Source organism: Pinus tabuliformis, chromosome 1_2, assembly GCF_031772625.1.
Source record: "Pinus tabuliformis cultivar Carrire ecotype Pingquan chromosome 1_2, CPIR1, whole genome shotgun sequence".
NCBI lineage: Eukaryota > Viridiplantae > Streptophyta > Pinopsida > Pinales > Pinaceae > Pinus > Pinus tabuliformis.
In genome coordinates this window covers 1,033,436,014-1,033,456,679 of record NC_142298.1, presented here as the reverse complement: position 1 = coordinate 1,033,456,679, position 20,666 = coordinate 1,033,436,014, and the positions used below count along the sequence as shown (strand labels likewise).

The 20,666-nt window shown below is 41.9% G+C and overlaps 1 protein-coding gene across 3 annotated transcripts in view; it reads right to left on the bottom strand.

The window, feature by feature from the left end:
- The window catches only part of LOC149209655 (uncharacterized), a 64,537-nt gene that overhangs the window by 30,681 nt on the left and 13,190 nt on the right, over window positions 1–20,666 (bottom strand). The gene's annotated exons all lie outside the window — the stretch shown is intronic.

Genomic DNA, 20,666 nt, shown 5'->3' with positions numbered 1-20,666 from the left:
ACCACCTAGCTCATCCCGAACCTGAGTGAACTTAGAAAGATACGTGATGATGGGATCTCCTTTACTCATCCAGATACTCCTTAGCTTCTCCTTGAGAGCAAGCTTCCTGGCATCACTGGAACCTTGATACAAATCTAAGATGGCTTTAAAGTTTAAACATCTCATATGATGTCTTGTTCTCATGGAGATGAGGAATAATATGATCTTCGATCCACTCAACAATAATCCTCCTCGCCTTGGTGTCATTCTTGTTATGTTGGATCAACTGTTGGGCATCTTGAGGTGGAGTTATTGCCTACTTCACATACTCAAGCACTCCATTATCTTCCAACACTACTGAGATCCACTCCTTCCATGAGCAGAAGTTCGAGACTCCCTCTAAACTATGATCTGACCTTAGTCCTTGGAACGCCATACTGTTATCCAAAGAACTGCTATGTTCTTCAAACTCTAACGCAGGCCTTCTGCTTAATCTGCATTGTTCACTAACTGGGAAATTTGGTGTTGGTCTTTATATTGATATTTGCTCCGATACCATGTTAAATTTCCATGAAAGTCTGCAACTACTTAGATGAATCACTGAAAACTAGTTTACTTTCACCAAGATACAAAGTTTCTTAACAATCCATAAGCAACGGAATAAAAACACCAAAGATATAAAAAACACATCACACAAATTGACACACTTGTTTTTTCATAAAACCCAACAAGGAAAACCTGCTTCCTTGATGTGAAATATTATTGATTGTTCTTGAGCAATTGGATCTATTACAAAGCAATATTTTCCTCTAAGAAATCATTCTGCTTCTTCTCACAAATCTCAGCGAATTCAATTGATCTTGGCTTGCCTTAATCACTGCTTGATCTAGGCCCTCTAGCACACAGTTGTTCCTCTGCTGCCAGCTTTACTTGTTCTGCAAAACCTGCTCTCTTCTACGCACTAGAAACCTCCTAAATCCTTGCGGACTAGGTCCCTATTTCCTAGTGCATGGGAGGCCCCTAAATCCTAGCGCAATTCCTCCTATTTCCTGTTGGAATTTCTAAGTCTATCTGTTAGAAATTCTCACTGTACTTTCTGATTTATTTCTTCCTTCTTGTTATGTTAATTAACAAGTTATTTACCATGTAAATATTGAAAATAAATACAAGACAGACTATCTGTTAGAAATTCTCACTGTACTTTCTGATTTATTTCTTCCTACTTGTTATGTTAATTAAGAAGTTATTTACCATGTAAATACTGAAAATAAATACAAGTACAGTCTCAACACATACAGATCATCAATTGAAGGAAAAACAAGCACACAAGTGACACCGTTGTTTGTGGACTAATGTCCCCGGAAAAACCCAATGCGGGAAAACTGGTGCAGCTATCTGAGGATTTTATTATTAAGCAGTTTCATAATACAATTTGGGTGCCAAAAATGGCTCACCCAACCGAGAATGCCCTCGGCAGTAGTACCTCTCCTTCAGAGACAATTATTCTGACTGAAACCCCGGATAAACACTCCGACAGCTCCCATCTCCAATCTGCCCCACGAAAACCCCAGCGTTAGCCTCTAGGGACTGTGTCAGCCCTTTCTAGCCCAGCGTCACCCTAGCTCGCCCTGCGTCAGCCCTTAGAGCCTCTGTGTCACCCACGCTGGCTCTCTGAGGCACTGCGCAGCTCCTGGCTGCCTCTGCGTGAACCTCTGGCTGCCTCTGCGTCCCTCTCTCCCGACTTCTGCGCTAATCCTCCTAGTACTATCCCTGCATCTGCTTCTGTATTCACTGCCCCTCAGCTACAACTCTGATCACTCCTTCGATTTCCTCAGCAAACAGTGCCCCAGAAAATTGAATTCTCGATCAACTCGATGTGTTCTCCAAGTGACCCTCAAGCCTCCTCTTATACTTTTCTCGTTGACAAATCAACGGCTAAGATTAAGTCCCTAATCAACGACTAAGATTAGATCTGGCTTGATCCATGACTTTTGGACCATTCTAACACAGTTTTATACTAATTCACATTAATATTTTATTTTCCCAAAGTTTAGACTTGGGGACTCCATTAAAAATATTAATTATTTTAATATCTCCTAAGATGTTTAGAATCTGCACAAACCCTTTCTGGGTATTGGAGATCTCATGTGCCTTAGCCTCTCCACCAATTTTTGTGGCTAGAGGACATCCGATGCTACCCCAAATCAACACTCCCTCTTAGCGAGGACTATGCTCTAACAATACTCCTCACTGAGCATCACCCTGATCATCCGGCATCGGTCCCTGTGCTGATGCTAGGCCTGTTGCCCATCATCTGCACTGTTGCATCTCGTACTGCTACCCATGGCCCTGCCATTGCCACTGCTGCATCTGTACAGCAGCTCCCTCTCATCCTATTGCATCGTGTTGCCCATAGCACTGCCACTGCTAACTACTACATTGCAACTCAGTTACCGAGAAGTAAGTGACCGATCTCCTAACTCTAACCTCTCTGTCAGGCTAGAGACACCCATGATGCTGAAGCTCCCTCTGTCGCTGATCAGTGCTCCCCCTCTCTAATCTTTGTGTTGCTGCAACACCCCATGCATCTCACACTGTTGCCTCACATTGTCCTAGGAATCCTGCACTGTATCTCCCTCTGTCGCTCTAGCCGCATCCGTCTCCACTGACATCCGCCAGTACTGCTACTCCTCATCAAGTCTCTCGTAGCAAGGTATAATCCAAGAGGCTGGGTACCTCGAGGATCTTGCCCCTCATCGCCTGTAGTTCGTCTGACTACAGCTCGATGTCTCCCCACTTCCGCTCAAGTGGCGTGTGAGCACTCATGGAACAGTCATCATCTGTCTCCACTTCCTTCTTTGCCCTTGCTGGCGCAGCCTTGGTCTCGGAGGCCTCTCCCTTACTCTTCTTCCTTGGACACTGGGTTGCATCATGACCCAGCTCCCCACAGTGGAAGCATTTGACCTTGGAGAGGTCCTTCTTCTTTCACTTTTCTTTCTTTCCCTCAGATGTTAGGGCAGCATCCACTTCCTCTTTCTTGATTTTGACCCCCTTTCCACTGCTTCCTGCCTTGGTCACTCTCCTGATCTCTTCCTAGCGAAGAGCCGCCCATACCTCCTCCCAATCTGGAAGGGTCGCCCTGCCCAGTATGCTTTGGACAAACACCTCCTAGTCTTCTGAGACTGCGTTCAGGGTTGTTCTCACCATCAATTATGGATCTAGCGTGGCCCCTATAGAAGTCAGTTGATCCCGGATCTCCTTCAATCAACTGAGGAAGGTGTAGATTTGTTCTCCCTTCTGCATCTAGTGTGACCGCAGCTGATTTTCTAGTAGCATCTTCCTTCGCACAGAAGTATGCTGATACAATTTTGTCAGGGCCTCCCACATCTCCTGTGTCGTGTTCTTCTCGGCAATATGTGGTACTATATGGTCCTTGACCCCGTCAAGGATGATGCTCTTAGCCCTCGCCATTGCATCCTCATACCTATCATTATTAGCCGGGTCATCTGGGACTGCTATCATCTTCAAGGCGAAGTGCTTGAGACGATTTCTGTCAAGGACAGATAAGATTCTGGCCTTCCAGACTACGAAGTTTGAGGCTCCATCCAGTCTGTCCTGGTCTCTTACTCTATGTATTTCCATTTCGCTGCTCCTCTACTTCCCTATTGGAAGTTCTTGATGTGACTCCCTCTGAGCCTCCATTTCCCTCCTGGAAACCCTTCTACCAATGTCAAGATGCCCCCACTCCGATCGTTAGTGCAGCTGCACCACTGATCCGAATTTCTCGGCTAGAAATCCTTGGTAGCAACTCCCTCCTCCTTGGTCTTGCCCTGTTAGGTATTGTTCTCACTACAGTACCCCACCAGCTCCACTCTACAACTTACCCACAGCCTCCTAAACCCCAGCAAACTGAAGGCTAGAGCTCCTAGGCTCTGTGCAATCCCGGCACCAGCAAAATTCGCACCTCCTGGCCACGGGTGTCAATCCTTCCTGATTGAGCAGGATGACAGGGCATTACGTAAGTCGAATATGCTCCTCTCTGCCACTACGCTTATCCTCTTCTTGGCTCAAACTTGATGACGCAGGCACTGCGCCACCCCTTCCTTGCTGCTACTCTGCTAGGAACAACTTCTGTCACTCAGGACAGCTATTTTTCTGTTGTTTTTGCTCTTCTCAGCTGATGTCCTCAGTTCTCCTGTGATCTGCAACCACGCTTTGATACCATGTTGGAATTTCTAAGTCTAATTGTTAGAAATTCTCACTGTACTTTCTGATTTATTTCTTCCTACTTGTTATGTTAATTAACAAGTTATTTACCATGTAAATACTGAAAATAAATACAAGTACAGTCTCAACACATACAGATCATCAACTGAAGGAAAAACAAGCACACAAGTGACACCATTGTTTTTGGACTAATGTCCCCGTAAAAACCAAATGCGGGAAAACCGGTGCAGCAATCTAAGGGTTTATTATTAAGCAGTTTCAGAATACAATCTGGGTGCCAAAAATGGCTCACCCAACAGAGAATGCCCTCGGCAGTAGTACCTCTCCTTTGGAGACAGATATTCTAGCTAAAACCCCGGATAAACACTCCGACAACTCCCAACTCCAATCTGCCCCACGAAAACCCCAGCGTCAGCCTCTAGGGACTGCATCAGCCCTTTCTAGCCCAGCGTCATCCTAGCTCGCCCTACGTCAGCCCTTAGAGCCTCTGCATCACCCATGCTAGCTCTCTGAGGCACTACGCAGCTCCTGGCTACCTCTGTGTGAGCCCTGGCTGCCTCTGCGTGAACCTCTGGCTGGCTCTGCGTCCCTCTCTCCCGGCTTCTGCGTTGATCCTCCTGGTACTATCTCTGCCTCTCTGCTTCTGTATTCACTGCCCCTTAGCTGCAACTCTGATCACTCCTTCGATTTCCTTAGCAAACCCTGCCCCAGAAAATCGAATTCTTGATCAACTCGATGTGTTCTCCAAGTGACCCTCAAGCCTCCTCTTATACTTTTCTCGTTGACAAATCAACGGCCGAGATTAAGTCCCTAATCAACGGCTAAGATTAGATCTGGCTTGATCCATGACTTTTGAACCATTCTAACACAGTTTTATATTAATTCACATTAATATTTTATTTTCCCCAAGTTTAGACTTGGGGACTCCATTAAAAATATTAATTATTTCCATTAAAAATATTAATTATTTTAATATCTCCCAAACTATTTAGATCTGCGCAAACCCTTTCTAGGTATTGGAGATCTCATGTGCCTTAGCCTCTCCACCAATTTTCGTGGCTAGAGCACATCCGATGCTACCCCAAATCAACATTTCCTTGCACACTTTCTGCCTCCTATTTCTTAGGACTCCAGCTCCTCAAAATCTGCACATGACCAATCTCCTAAATTCTTGTGCAGCTGCGATCTCCTATTTCTTAGGACACAAGTTCTGTGCTCTCCACAATCAAAGACTCTCTCACAAACTCGTGAGTTGTCTTGTCTCACAAACCTTGTTCACAAAACTATTGTAATTTACTTGTGCCTTTGTCTTTCCTTTATAGGCCCAATTCGAACATGAAAGGAGGCCCAGTTCCAAATTTAGAACTCGTGCTCTGATAGCAAGTTCACTGAGAGTGTTACTCGCTCTCCTCCAAATCATCACTAGAGTTGTTAACTCGTGCTCTCTCCAATCAACACTGGAGATCTAACTTGCTCTTCTTTCAATCAAGACTAAAGACTAACTCGCTCTAACTGAACTACTAACTACCACCTCGTTCTGTAGTCAAACTGATGAAGACTCCAGTTAACTAAAGCTCCAACTCTACGCATTCTAACTTGTTGATTATTCCAATAAGTTGAAAATAACTGATCCTAACTAAATTCTAACTCATGAGGACAACTCAAGGTCTTCACTGGCTAAGGCACAAGCCAGAAGACCTTGCTTGCTACATTTTCAACAATTACCATCACCATCACATTGAAGGTAGAAATCATAGATTCAAGACCATGAGTTCACTGAGAATACCATTCATTTTGAGCATCTCCTTCAAAGGTCCCCCATTGTTTGGAGGCCGCACCTTATAGGCTGCCTTCAAGTAGTCACCACCACTTTGCAATCAACACCACCCTCTTTAACATCACCATTATTGTGCATTTTTCTCTTCTTTGTTTCATTGAAACAAACATGTTTATCTTCACTGTCTTCCAGGGGAAAATGATAAATCACTGCCTTGTTTTGCTACAACATCCATCACCAATAACTCCCTGGGATTATGTTGGTTGAGTCCAACATCATAAATTCATCAACCAATCTTTCTCAAACTTCTGATGACCATCTCATGTTACCAAATTCATTCACAAGATAATCCATTTTCAAGAACCAGCCTATGACAATGAACAGGAAATTTTATAAAAACCTAGCCTTTGTGTTTGACATCTTAATGGGCCTGTTCATTGTGGGTCTGCAAATACAGCATTTGCAAGTGTCATTCCTACCGGTAACTGCAAGCTGGGATTTGCAGTAATCTCTGGCAAAATACTTCAAACAGATAAGGGCATCAATCTTTTCATAAGTAAATCACCCATATCAGGGTTTCGTCGCCTAATTTCTCATGCATAGATGTCATATATATTGGTGTCAGTGACTGAGCTCTCAAACACGTCTAAGGATTTCTTCACCTCCAAACATCTGACACAATTGTTGTCCAAGGTCATCAGCACTTTGCAAATATTGTTCAGCAGATTAAGTTACTAATACAGTGTTCCTTTGGCATCCATTACTACAGATTGCTACACCTGTTACAGCAGATCTTTTACACCTGTTACAGTAGATTTTTTACATCTGATACATCAGGTTTCCAGCATCCACTACAGCAAACATTTTACATATGTTACAACAGCATTTTGTGGGTGTTTGTTAACAAGGTGAATCTATGACCGCCATTTTAAAACTTCAAGTACCCATGATCTCCACAAAGCCTCTGTTACATCTTCTAGTCTGATGTGATATCTACAACAATTTGTCATGTGTGGTGTTTGAAACAATTGTAGGCATTCACTTCTGAAATTGCATTTCATGGGCGTTTGTCAAGAGGGCAAATCTGTTATTGCCATTTTACAACTTCAGGTGCCCATGATCTCGGGTGCCCATGATCTCACAAAGCTTCTGCTTCATATTTTACTCTAGGTTGTCATCTACAATAGTTGTCTTGTGTGGTGTCTGCAACAAATCTGGGTATCAACTTCTGAAATTATGGATTGCAACTATTATGTTCCCTAGCATTTTTGGCTTTCACATACACTTATGATGCTTGCTTTGCTCATCATCATGGGCATTTTACAAAAGTTTATAAATTTTCCTTGAACCTTCATGTCAAAACCCCTTATTAATGAAATTTCAGTCTAGGGCAATTAATGCAACTTCAGAAATTTCACCTCATAATGGAGGTTTCCTGGATTTAATCCCTGTGCGCTTTCAGCCTTAGGGTTGATCTGATATTTTTAATTTACAGCAGCAAACAGTGGGCCACGCTTCACTTCACTTCAACCCAACACACTAGGCAGCTCAAAAGAAAAGATACCAAACATATGCCAACAAGTTTCAGCCCTTAAAGCACACTTTTAAAGCATATACCAGATCTGGAAATCACTTTATTACAGCAGAAAATATGCTCTCTTATCTTCTAGTTATTTGTTAAATCACTTCAATTTCAGCCCTATTTTATGTCAAATCAGAATGAACAAGTGCTGGAAATTACCCAATGGAAAATACAATGCTAATTGAAAATCAGTTAAACAACTTTAGACGGTTGGAAACTTCATATATATATATATAAAGAGAGAATAAATGAACTACATATACATACCACAGCTTTATCACAAAGGCGGTACAAACCCTAGGTAGGGAAAACCATGAAAACACTAACCACCACCAAGGATCCACAACATGCTAGCATCAACACCAGCATGTCCTCCTTGACTTCAAGACTTGTCTCCCAGAAGTGTCCAAGATGTCTCCTCCTCAATCAAATATCACAAGTAGCACTAATATTTCCAATACCCTAGTCTTCTTCTCTCACACGAGCTAAAAGAGCAATGCTTTCTTATCCTCTATAGTTTATCACAAACACTAGTTTCTTTGCCTCCTTTAGGATGAAATACTAACCTCAGCAAAACCTTGAACTGCTCCAAGAACCTAGCACTCCAGGACACAGAGATAATATGATGAAGTGTACAAAGAGAAAAAGGGACAAGTTCACTCACTACCCACATCTCAAAGACAATATGATCAAATCAATGTATAAAAGAACTCTCTCCTTCCTCTATTTATATGAGAGGGAAGGAGGCCAACAATATAAAGTGGGGCTAAACCTCTGCAAGCAACCTAACTCTACACAAGACTATATATATATATATACTGATTTTCAAAACACTTGCCATTTATGTTTCAGAACAATATCCATATCAGTGCAACTTAGCAATAAAATAAAACAGTTAAAAAAGAAAAAATTTGAGAGTTCCTGCTCAAACATTTTATGCAGACTATGTTATATAAATTTCCCCCCATGCTCATAAATCCATATGTGGATATGTCGTTTCGCCATTTCCTGAAATTTTCATGGTGTGATTTCTGCAACCTGTATCCATATCCCCACTCCAGGTGACACAGGACCTTGCTGGCATATTACTATCCTAAATTCATGATTCCAAGAGAAAGAGATCTTGTGAAGATGCCAAATACTCAACTCATTATAAGGACTTCTCTTACGTTGATGTCTCTGTGTCAATATATTTTGCATAGGGTAATTACAATGCCAAGAATTAGAAATATCAACACTAACAACTATCCCTTTCATTTTAACCAACTACTGTTAAGGAAGTAGACAAACGATGAAATGCATCCATTGTGAGCTTTAGATTTAGGAGTCCATGTTGAAAATGTTAGCGAGAAAGGGTTCCTTGATTTGTGCTTAATCAAAGGAACCACAATGAGTTTCTTCTTGAGCATGCATGAGTTCCTATGAGTTAGGAGCTAATTCCTAAAAAGTAGGAAGAATTCGTAAAATTTAGGGCGAAGAATAAGTTGACTAGTGCTAATTAGTGGAAGGCCGAGTTTGTTGTCTTCTAGTGCAAGTTATTTTGGGTAAATTGAGTTAGGCTCCTAAATTATAGGAAGGATGAGTTAACACAACTAGTGAGCTTTTGTTAACTAGTCAATCAACAGTTCAACTTTCCTCCAATAGAACTTGCCAATAATAGCCTAATCGAAGTGCTTATAAGAAGAAACGAAGGCACAATTTGATCATTGTCTTGTGAGCACGAGCTGGTGAGAAAAGGCAGTAGAGAGCACAGGTTGGTGCTTGTGTGTGTTTGATAGAAAGCAGATTTCATTTGGAGAGTGCGCACACAAATAGCGAGAATCCCTGTTTAATAGGAGGCCTATTGCACTAGGATTGAGGAGCTCTGGTGCAAGGAAATAGGGCTCAAGAGTGCACATAAATTTAAGAGGCAGGGATCAGCAATCTTGCAAGGGTTTCAAGCCTAGTTCAAGGCTGGAAAACAAGGGTGTTTTCAGATTGAAATAAGTTGTATTTGTAAGAGATCTATTGCTCAGTTTCTATCAATAATCAAGCAAAGGATTTTCCCAGTTGGATTCCATAGAAAAATAGTGTGTTTTTATTGTGTGATTGTGTTTATTTATGTTCCTATTCCACCACAAAATTTAGTAGAGAAATTCTATGTCTATATGAAAAGAAATTATATTTCAGATTGTTCATATTAGTAGTTGCAGAATTTTGTGGATTTTCTACATGGTATCAGAGCGTGGATTAGAATAAAGATACTACATACAAGAGTAAATTAGTCATAGTGAAGAAGCATATGGTATGAGGTAGCCGCAAGCACTTGAGGAGCTAGTTCAGGTAGAGCGAAGGAGCAAGAAGTGTCTCTTTTAAAGTCTGAACAGGGCTGAGTTAAGGGCGGATTGCAGGCAGTGTAAAGGGCAGATTTGTGCGTTGTTTTGTGGAGGATTTCTCAATTACATAGGCCGAGATTTTTTCTGTGTGTTCTAGAAGGAGGGCTGAGCCCTGTAGCCTCTGGTTTGGAGGGGCCAATAGGCTTGAACAGGTGACAGAACAATCCTATAGTCCAGAGTATATAGAAGGCTTGCAGAAGGAGGATAACCACAGGATCCTAAGGGAGTTTTGGACCAGGTTTAGAGGAGCTAACGTGGGCAGTCACTAGCCCTAACCAGAAAGAGCTTCAGACTTAGATGCGCAGCGCGCATTGATTTGGGGACAGAAGTAATCATCCAAACCAAAGGTATGTTTGTATTCTTCCAAGCTTGATGTTTTTGCTAACTGTTTGAGTCCAGATTTAGGACAGTTTTGGTGGACATCTTATGTATTGTTTGGAGGGCAGTTAGAAGGTGTCTTTGATGCCCTAAAGAAGGACATCAAATCTAGTTGGAGAGGCAGAATTGTTGAAGCGCAGGGTTGATCCTTGAAGGGACAAAGGAAGCAGCCAAGAGGGCTTAGTATTCAGCCCTAGTTCACTGTGTAGAGATGGACTTCTACAGTGAGAGTGGGCAGCCTACATTCCCCTAAGACTTGTCTTTTGTGGAGCAGCAGTCATTCAAGTAGTGGGCAAGTTGAAGACCCTATGAGTTGGCATCCTTGATCGACAAAGGAGAAGCTAGTGGCAAATCAATGAGCCAAAGTCCAATGACACAAAAGGAGCTGTGATCATTGATAGTGGCAAATTGTGGAGCTAGGGATGCATGCCTTCAGAGGGAGCAGCCTTGAGAAACAAGGCAGGAAGTGCTCAGAATAGAGAAGTGATGGAATCGCAGAGTATGGTGGGAAAGAATAGGTCTTCAAAGCAGGTTCCACAGAAGAAAATAGGGAAGTCTTCTAGTTGAAAAGGAGTAGTTGTAGCAGCGGAGAACATGGTAGTGTTGGAGACAGATCCAAGTGGACGAGGTTCTTACAGGAACGCCTTCCTCGCTAAGGGGGAGTGTTGAAATGTTAGCAAAAATGGGTTCGTTGATTTGAGCCTTAATCAAAGGAACCACAATGAGTTTCTTCTTGAGCATGCACGAGTTCCTATGAGTTAGCAGCTAATTCCTAAAAAGTAGGATGCATTCCTAAAATTTAGGGTGAATTCCTAAAAGTTAGGAGTGCAAGAAGCAGTTTACTAGTGCTAACTGCTAATTAGTGGAAGGTCGAGTTTATTATCTTCTAGTGCGAGTTATTTCGGGTAAAGGTTGAGTTGATTGAGTCAGTATCCTAAATTATAGGAAGGACGGCTTAACACAACCAGTGAGCTTTCGTTAACTACTCAATCAACTTTTCAACTTTCCTCAAATAGAACTTGCCAGTGATAGCCTAATCAAAGTGCTTATAAGGGGGAACAAAGGCACAATTTGATCATTGTCTTGTGAGCACGAGTTGGTGAGACAAGGCAGTAGAGAGCACAGGTTGGTGCTTGTGTGTTGAGGCTTGTGTGTGTTTGATAGAAAGCAGATTTCCTTGGAGAGTACGCACACAAATAGGGAGATTCCCTATTTAATAGGAGGCCTATTACACTAGGATTTAGGAGCTCTAGCGCAAGGAAATAGGGCTCAAGAGTGCACATAAATTTAGGAGGCAAGGATCAACAATCTTGCAAGGGTTTCAAGCCTAGTTCAAGGCAGGAAAACAAAGTTGTTTCAGATTGAAATAAGTTGTATTTGTAAGAGATCTATTGCTCAATTTCTATCAATAATCAAGCAAAGGATTTTCCCACTCGAATTCCCTAGAAAAATAGTGTGTTTTTATTGTATCATTGTGTTTATTTATGTTCCTATTCCACTGCAAAATTTAGTAGAGAAATTTTATGTCTATATGAAAAGAAATTATATTTCAGATTGTTCATATTAGTAGTCGCAGAATTTCATGGATTTTCTACATGGTATCAGAGCGTGGATTAGAATAAAGATAGCACATACAAGAGCAAATTAGTCATAGTGAAGAAGCATATGGTATGAGGTAGTCGCAAGCACTTGAGGAGCTAGTTCAGGTAGAGCGAAGGAGCAAGAAGTGTATCTTTTGAAGTCTGAGCAAGGCCGAGTTAAGGGCATATTGCAAGCAGTGTAAAGGGAAGATTTGTGTGTTGTTTTGTGGAGGATTTCTCAATTACATAGGCCGAGATTTTTCTGTGTGTTCTGGTTTGGAAGGGCCAATAGGCTTGAACAGGTGACAGAACAATCATATAGTCCAGCGTATATAGAAGGATTGCAAAAGGAGAATAACCACAAGATCCTAAGGGAGTTTTGGACCAGGTTTAGGGGAGCTAACGTGGACAGTCACTAGCCCTAACAAGAGAGTCAAAGCTTCAGACTTAGATGCACAGGCTGAGTTGATTTGGGGACAGAAGTAATTGTCCAAACCAAAGGTATGTTTGTATTCTTCCAAGCTTGATGTTTTTGCTGAGTGTTTGAGTCCAGATTTAGGACAGTTTTGGTGCACATCTTATGTATTGTTTGGAGGGTAGTTAGAAGGTGTCTTTGGTGCCCTAAGTCTAGCATTTGAGAAGGACATCAAATCTAGTTGGAGCGGCAGAATTGTTGAAGCTCAGGGTTGATCCTTGAAGGGACAAAGGAAGCAGCCAAGAGGGCTTAGTATTCAACCCTAGTTCACTATGTAGAGATGGACTTCTACAGTGAGAGTGGGCAGCCTCCATTCCCCTAAGACTTGTCTTTTGTGGAGCAGCAGTGATTCAAGTAGTGGGCAGGTTGAAGACCCTATGAGTTGACATCCTTGATCGAAAAAGGAGCAGCTAGTGGGCAAATCAATGAGCCAAATTTCAGTGATGGACTCACAGAGTATGGTTGGAAAGAACAGGTCTTCAAAGCAGGTTTCGCAAAAGAAAGCAGGGAAGTCTTCTAGTTTAGAGGGAGTAGTTATAGTAGCGGAAAACATGGTAGTGTTGGAGACAGATCCAAGTGGATGAGGTTCTTCCAAGAACGCCTTCCTCGCTAAGAGGGAGTGTTGAAAATGTTAGGGAAAAGGGGTTCGTTGATTTGTGGCTTAATCAAAGGAACCACAACTAGTTTCTTCTTGAGCATGCACGAGTTCATATGAGTGAGGAGCTAATTCCTAAAAAGTAGGATGAATTCCTAAAATTTAGGGCGAATTCCTAAAAGTTAGGAGTGCAAGAAGCAGTTGACTAGTGCTAATTAGTGGAAGGCCGAGTTTATTGTCTTCTAGTGTGAGTTATTTTGGGTAAAGGTCAAGTTGATTGAGTCAGGATCCTAAATTATAGGAAGGACGAGTTAACACAACCAGTGAGCTTTTGTTAACTAGTCAATCAACAGTTCAACTTTCCTCAAATAGAACTTGCCAGTAATAGCCTAATCGAAGTGCTTATAAGGAGGAACGAAGGCACAATTTGATCATTGTCTTGTGAGCACGAGTTGGTGAGACAAGGCAGTAGAGAGCACAAGTTGGTTCTTGTGTGTTGAGGCTTGTGTGTGTTTGATAGAAAGCAGATTTCCTTGGAGAGTGCGCACACAAATAGGGAGATTCTCTATATAATAGGAGGCCTATTGCACTAGGATTTAGGAGCTCTAGCGCAAGGAAATAGGGCTCAAGAGTACACATAAATTTAGGAGGCAGGGATTAGCAATCTTGCAAGGCTTTCAAGCCTAGTTCAAGGCATGAAAACAAGGTTGTTTTCATATTGAAATAAGTTGTATTTGTAAGGGATCTATTGCTCAGTTTCTATAAATAATCAAGAAAAGGATTTTCCCAATTGGATTCCCTAGAAAAAGTTAAACAGTGTGTTTTTATTGTGTGATTGTGTTTATTTATGTTCCTATTCCACTGCAAAATTTAGTAGAGAAATTCTATGTCGATATGAAAAGAAATTATATTTCAGATTGTTCATATTAGTAGTTGCAGAATTTCGAGGATTTTCTACATGGTATCAGAGCATGAATCAAAATAAAGATAGCACATACAAGAGAAAATTAGTCATAGTGAAGAAGCATATGGTATGAGGTAGCCGCAAGCACTTGAGGAGCTAGTTCAGGCAGAGGGAAGGAGCAAGAAGTGTCTCTTTTGAAGTCTGAACAGGGCCAAGTTAAGGGCAGATTGCAGGCAGTGTAAAGGGTAGATCTGTGCGTTGTTTTGTAGAGGATTTCTCAATTACACAGGCTGAGATTTTTTCTGTGCGTTCTAGAACGAGGGCTGAGCCCTATAGCCTCTGGTTTGGAGGGGATGATAGGCTTGAACAGGTGACAGAACTATCCTATAGTCCAGGGTATATAGAAGGCTTGCAAAAGGAGGAAAACCACAGGATCCTAAGGGATTTTTGGACCAGGTTTAGGGGAGCTAACGTGGACAGTCACTAGCCCTAACCAGAGAGTCAAAGCTTCAGACTTAGATGCACAAGCCGAGTTGATTTGGGGACAGAAGTAATCGTCCAAACCAAAGGTATGTTTGTATTCTTCCAAGCTTGATGTTTTTGCTAAGTGTTTGAGCCCAAATTTAGGACATTTTGGTGGAGATTTATGTACTGTTTGGAGGGCCATTAGAAGGCGTCTTTGGTGCCCTACGTCCAGCATTTGAGAAGGACCTCAAATCTAGGTGGAGCGGCAGAATTGTTGAAGCTCGGGATTGATCCTTGAAGGAGCAAAGGAGGCAGCCAAGAGGGCTTAAATTCAGCCCTAGTTCACTGTGTAGAGATGGACTTCTACAGTGAGAGTGGGCAGCCTCCATTCCCCTAAGACTTGTCTTTTGTGGAGCAGCAGTGATTCAAGTAGTGGGCAGGCTAAAGACCCTATGAGTTGGCATCCTTGATCGAAAAAGGAGCAGCTAGTGGGCAAATCAATGAGCCAAAGCTCAGTGACACAAAAGGAGTTATGATCATTGATAGTGTCAAATTGTGGAGTTGGAGGTGCATGCCTTCAGAGGGAGCAACCTTGAGCAACAAGGTAGGAAATGCTCAGAATAGAAAAGTGATGGACTCGCAAATTATGGTGGGAAAGCACAGGTCTTCAAAGCAGGTTCCGCAGAAGAAAGCAGGGAAGTCTTCTAATTCAGAGGGAGTAGTTGTAGCAGCGGAGAACATGGTAGTGTTGAAGACAGATCCAAGAGGACGAGGTTCTTCTAGGAACACCTTCCTCGCTAAGAGGGAGTGTTGAAAATCTTAGTGAAAAAGTGTTCATTGATGGGTGCCTTAATCAAAGGAACCACAACGAGTTTCTTCTTGAACATGCACGAGTTCCTATGAGTTAGGAGCTACTTCCTAAAAAGTAGGATGAATTCCTAAAATTTAGGGTGAATTCCTAAAAGTTAGGAGTGCAAGAAGCAGTTTACTAGTGCTAATTAGTGGAAGGCCGAGTTTATTGTCTTCTAGTGCAAGTTATTTTGGGTAAAGGTCGAGTTGATTGAGTCAGGCTCCTAAATTATAGGAAGTGTGAGTTAATACAACCAGTGAGCTTTTGTTAACTAGTCAATCAACAGTTCAACTTTCCTCAAATACAACTTGCCAGTAATAGCCTAATCAAAGTGCTTATCAGGAGGAAAGAAGGCACAATTTGATCATTGTCTTATGAGCACGAGTTGGTGAGACAAGGCAGTATAGAGCACAGGTTGTTGCTTGTGTGTTGAGGCTTGTGTGAGTTTGATAGAGAGCAGATTTCCTTGGAGAGTGCGCACAGAAATAGGGAGAATCCCTATTTAATAGGAGGCCTATTGCACTAGGATTTAGGAGCTCTAGCGCAAGGAAATAGGGCTCAAGAGTGCGCATAAATTTAGGAGGCAGGGATCAGCAATCTTGCAAGGGTTTCAAGCCTGGTTCAAGGCAGGAAAACAAGGTTGTTTTCAGATTGAAACAAGTTGTATTTGTAAGAGATCTATTGCTTAGTTTCTATCAATAATCAAGCAGAGGGTTTTCCCAGTTGGGTTCCCTAGAAAAGCAGTGTGTTTTTGTTGTGTGATTGTGTTTATTTATGTTCCTATTCCGCTGCAAAATTTAGTAGAGAAATTCTGTGTCTATATGAAAAGAAATTATATTTCAGATTGTTCATATTAGCAGTTACAGAATGTTGGACACCTAATCCTAAAGGGTTAGTGTGGAATTCGAATGGACAAAAGAAGTCCAAGAGACCTTGGGATCTGAATCCCAAGAGTCACCTATTGTACTATAAATGTGTATCTCATCTTAATAAAAAATGCACTCACTGATTTATCTTTCCTATTGTTTTCCTATCCATGTGAGTTTAACATGGTATCAGAGCCACTTGTGTTTCTGTGGCCTGTTATGTGCATGTCAGTCCTGCACCTCTGCCCATAATTCTGTGTTTGACCTGCTCATACCTGAGCGCTACCTCTGTCATGCATTTTTTACCTGAGCGTTGATGAATGCATAGAAGTGTTGTTACTGGTGCCTGACATGGTGACAGTGAATGGTATTTAACGCTGCCCTCTCTCACGCTGCTGACCTGATTCGAAACGCCCCTGTCCATGCACTGCTCTGCCTGTGCCTGGCGCAGAAAGAATCAATGCCTGGGCCTGCCTAAACGTTCGCATTCTCCTGAGCGCTGTCTCTGTCCTCTCTGCCATATGAAGCGCAGTACCCACAAACGCATCCTGACTGTGTGAACGTTTCATTCTCTGCGCTGTTCCTGACATAACGCTCTCTGCCGGATTTATTGGTCGTTGTTGGTTCGAAGCTGCACATCCATCAGCCTGCGAACGGGAATGCTTTGAGCGATGATTATTGCAGAGCACTGAGCGGTTTACAAATGCCGGTATCGTGAAACCAGGTTGGTTTAATAAATTGGTGTTTCGAGGGTTTCTTCCCAGCTCTGTAATTAGTTCAAGGCCGATTATAATCTGAAATCAGTTATTCACAGCGGACTGATCTGGTGCACTTTTACTGAAATTATTCAAACATTACAATCTAGGGTTTCATTGCATTGCATGACATTGTATTGTTTCTCAGTTTTGAGACAAATCGGGTTTTTGGTGAAGTGGGTTTATGTTTAGTTGTTGTGGAGGTGCCGAGTTCAATCCCCACAGAGTTACCACAATACCCAGTTCAGGAAAGAGGCCGTATTCATTAGCCCAATTGAGACTTGATCCAGATCATATTTTTGGCGAGTGAAACGCCCTTTGTTTATTCAGAGAAACTGAAACTTCGTTTGTGTACAATTGGTACAACGAGCGTGTAAACGCTGCCCCTTTTTTCCGCAGCCTGTTAGCAAGTGGGGCATGCCCATCAGGACTCGAAATTTGATAAGATCCCCCACTTCTCGCTACACCACAGCTTGACCAACGGATGACCAGATCATGAGATTAATCGTAGGTTTTGGCATGCGAAGCCCCATTTCCTTTGCCACTATGTGCTAGGCCTCGTTTTGAGGTATTTTCGTAACAAAGAGGGCTCATATGGGACTCGTGATACTGAAATTTGCTGCGAGGGTGATGATGGCTAGACCGTGTTGTTAAGCAGAGACTTCTTTTTAAACAAAGGGATTCAGTATTCCAGAGATCAGACCCGTCGTAGGTGGACCAAGAACAGCTGGAGCATCAGGTATAACTGTTTATAACTCTCGGCCATATCTCTATTGTATGCAGCCATTAAAGATTCGTTAATGATATGCTGTTGTTGGCATAAAAAGGGCGTTCGATACATATATACGTGTCCATGATGATGCTCAGGGAAACTGGAAAGTTAAATTATATATGTATTCATCACAACACAGAACCAAGTAGCAAATTCTGATTCAACGAAAAGCATGTCTATGCGTAGTAATTCAAGCTGGACTTCTTCTTGGCTTGAACTTGAATTATTCCTTCATTGAAATCTTCATGGGTAACCTCAGTTGCATCTCGACGCAGAGCAAGCATACCAGCTTCTACACAAACAGCTTTTAACTGTGCACCATTAAAATCATCAGTGGAGCGTGCAAGCTCTTCAAAGTTGACATCTGGATGAACAGTCATTTTTCTCTGTTGAGCATAAATGGTAAACAGACTGAGCATGTGATTGTATAGTCTGAAAATTGTATGAAATTCTTTTAATGGAATATGGAATATGAAAATTGTATGAAATTCTTTTAATGGAATATGGAATATGAGTACAGGAGGTTGATAATTGGGTGATCTCCAGCAGACAGTAATTACAGTAGTATGTGTTTGTTATGAGGAGGACTTACAACCTCTTGAGATAATGGTACAGTGGTTTCGATTTGAGGATAAGCTGATGGCATCGATCAATTGTCTGTGGTAAGTGTCTCTGTGTATTTAAATGGCATGGACTAACATTGCTCTGTGTTGAGCAATATAGCAGATCCAAGTGGTGAATTAAACCATGAGAAATGGGCATTGGTAATGGAGGAAAAACCCAGCAAGTAAATCATTGATCCAGATGTGGTCAAACAAAGATGATGGAAAATCACTATCATGAATCGCACTAATCTTCAAGCAGGGTATTAAAGCTGTGGAACGATTTGTTTGGTAATATCCCCAGTAGTATACGGTATATTCAAATAGTCAATCATGTCCAGCTCCTGGTGAGAGTAATACATTAGTACACTCATGGTTACAGCAGGTTATTCAGCATTTAGTAATTTGTATGCAGAGTTATAAATTGTGGATATATACCTGTAGTATGCAAGTGCAGAAACAATGAATCTGTAAAATCCGTGCCGGTGCACCCTCTGTTGGGTGAGGGAATTCTATCTTCCTGTCTAGATGGCCTGAACGCATTAAAACTGGATCTAAAATATCTGCACGATTTGTTGCTGCTATGACCTTTATACGTGGGTGCTAAACAATGGCTGTCAACTAGCATGGACCTGTGCCTCGAATTCTGGGCAGCATATTTCAGTTTCTCAACTAAGCTGAAAGCTGTCATTTCATATGGGTTATAATTGTTGGCTATCTCTATTGATGACTGTCTTCATATATCTGGTTCCATATTGCTGATTCCCTCACTGTATTTTCAGATTTCCATAAAAAGAATTTATTCTGTGGGCTGCCTTATTATATATCAGTGATGTTGTGAATTTTCTGAGCACGTATGGTGAATGTATAATTGCTTTCTTGAATGCTGTACGGTGCCTGTATGTTGAACATATTTGCTCATAAAACCAGAGTCTTATAGAATAGCTGCAGCGGAGTGCAAACTAACACAGCTCACACCCAAAACTCAGATATTTTTATGAGCAATCTGGCGAAGCATAAGTCTACCATGAAGAAAAAAACTCGATACTCGATTTCCTGCGTCTCGGATTAAAAAAGATAATGCAAGCTGATGAGGACATTGGCAAGATTGCTCCATCAACCATTTTCGCGACATTGTTGCCATTTGATAAGCCATTACAATATCTTGTAGTAAGAGTACAATATTATTTTTCTGTTGCTGTTGCCTCAGTTGTGTTTTTTTAAGTGACATTGAAGAAAAATGGCCAGACTTGAAGATGCATTAAAGTTATTGAATATCCTAATTCATTCCACTGTTGGTGAGATGGTCAAAGTTAACAAAGAAACTCTCTTTGACATCCAAACCTCTCTGCAAACTGCACATGAGAATATTGAGTTTTTGCAGCTTGAAACAAAGCTACAGCAGGAAGAATTACACCAGTGGAGTCATCATTCTGAACCTATTTCTGTTCAGAACAATGAAGCAGACTCCCATAAACAGCAAGTCAATAATGTTACAGTTCATTCAGATAAAGCAGCAAAGTTACATGCAGATGCAGAGGTTCAGTCTGCACTTCCCAAGCCCATCATCAGACCTTGGGAACAGCTTGTCCACAACAAGCACAGAACTGGTCTTGGATATGACAAGGACTTGTCCTTTCATATTCCAGACTATGCCAAGCCCATTCAGTTTCAGAGTGCTGGATTCATTTATGACAGTTCACCTGCTCCTTATGACAGTTCAGTTTCAGCTGTTCCAGATTCTGCCCCTCTTTCACAGCAACAACAACAACAAAAACAACAGATCGTGAAATGCCAACACTGTGACCGAGTTGGCCATTTGAAAGATCATTGTTTTGATCTTCATCCATGTGAGCACTGTCATAAAACCAGCCATTCTTCAAACAGATGCTTCAAAAACAAACGACCTGCAAGAACAAAGATTCATCTTGGATGGATCGCTTCTTGGCAATGGGCATCAACAGCCAAGAAGATATTCCAAACACATGTCAGAACTTGTTCCAGAGTATTGAACAGTCTTGCAGTTGAGTTTTCTCCATCTTCTCACCTTGTATCTGACAGGGGGGGAAATGATGGTCATCTACAAGCTTCAAAGTCACATCAAGCGAGCCTGAGCCACAACCTGCCACACCAGTTTCAGAGTTGCAGCCAGAGACAAAGATGCCCGTGAACACAGATTGAGAACACTTCCTCTAGCAGAAGACTCCAGCCTCTTGCCAGTTTTGGAAGAGTTCCAGAGTTGTTGGTCATCCTTAAACCATCACAGATTGAGAACACTTCCTCTAGCAGAAGACATCAGCTTCTTGTCAGTTTTGGAAGAGTTCCAGGAATTGCATTAAGCATTCCAGAGTTGTTGGTCATCCTTAAACCATCACAGATTGAGAACACTTCCTCTAGCAGAAAACTTCAGTTTCTTGCCAGTATTGGAAGAGTTCCGGGAACTGCACTAAGCGTTCCAGTGTTGGTGGTCATCCTTAAACCACC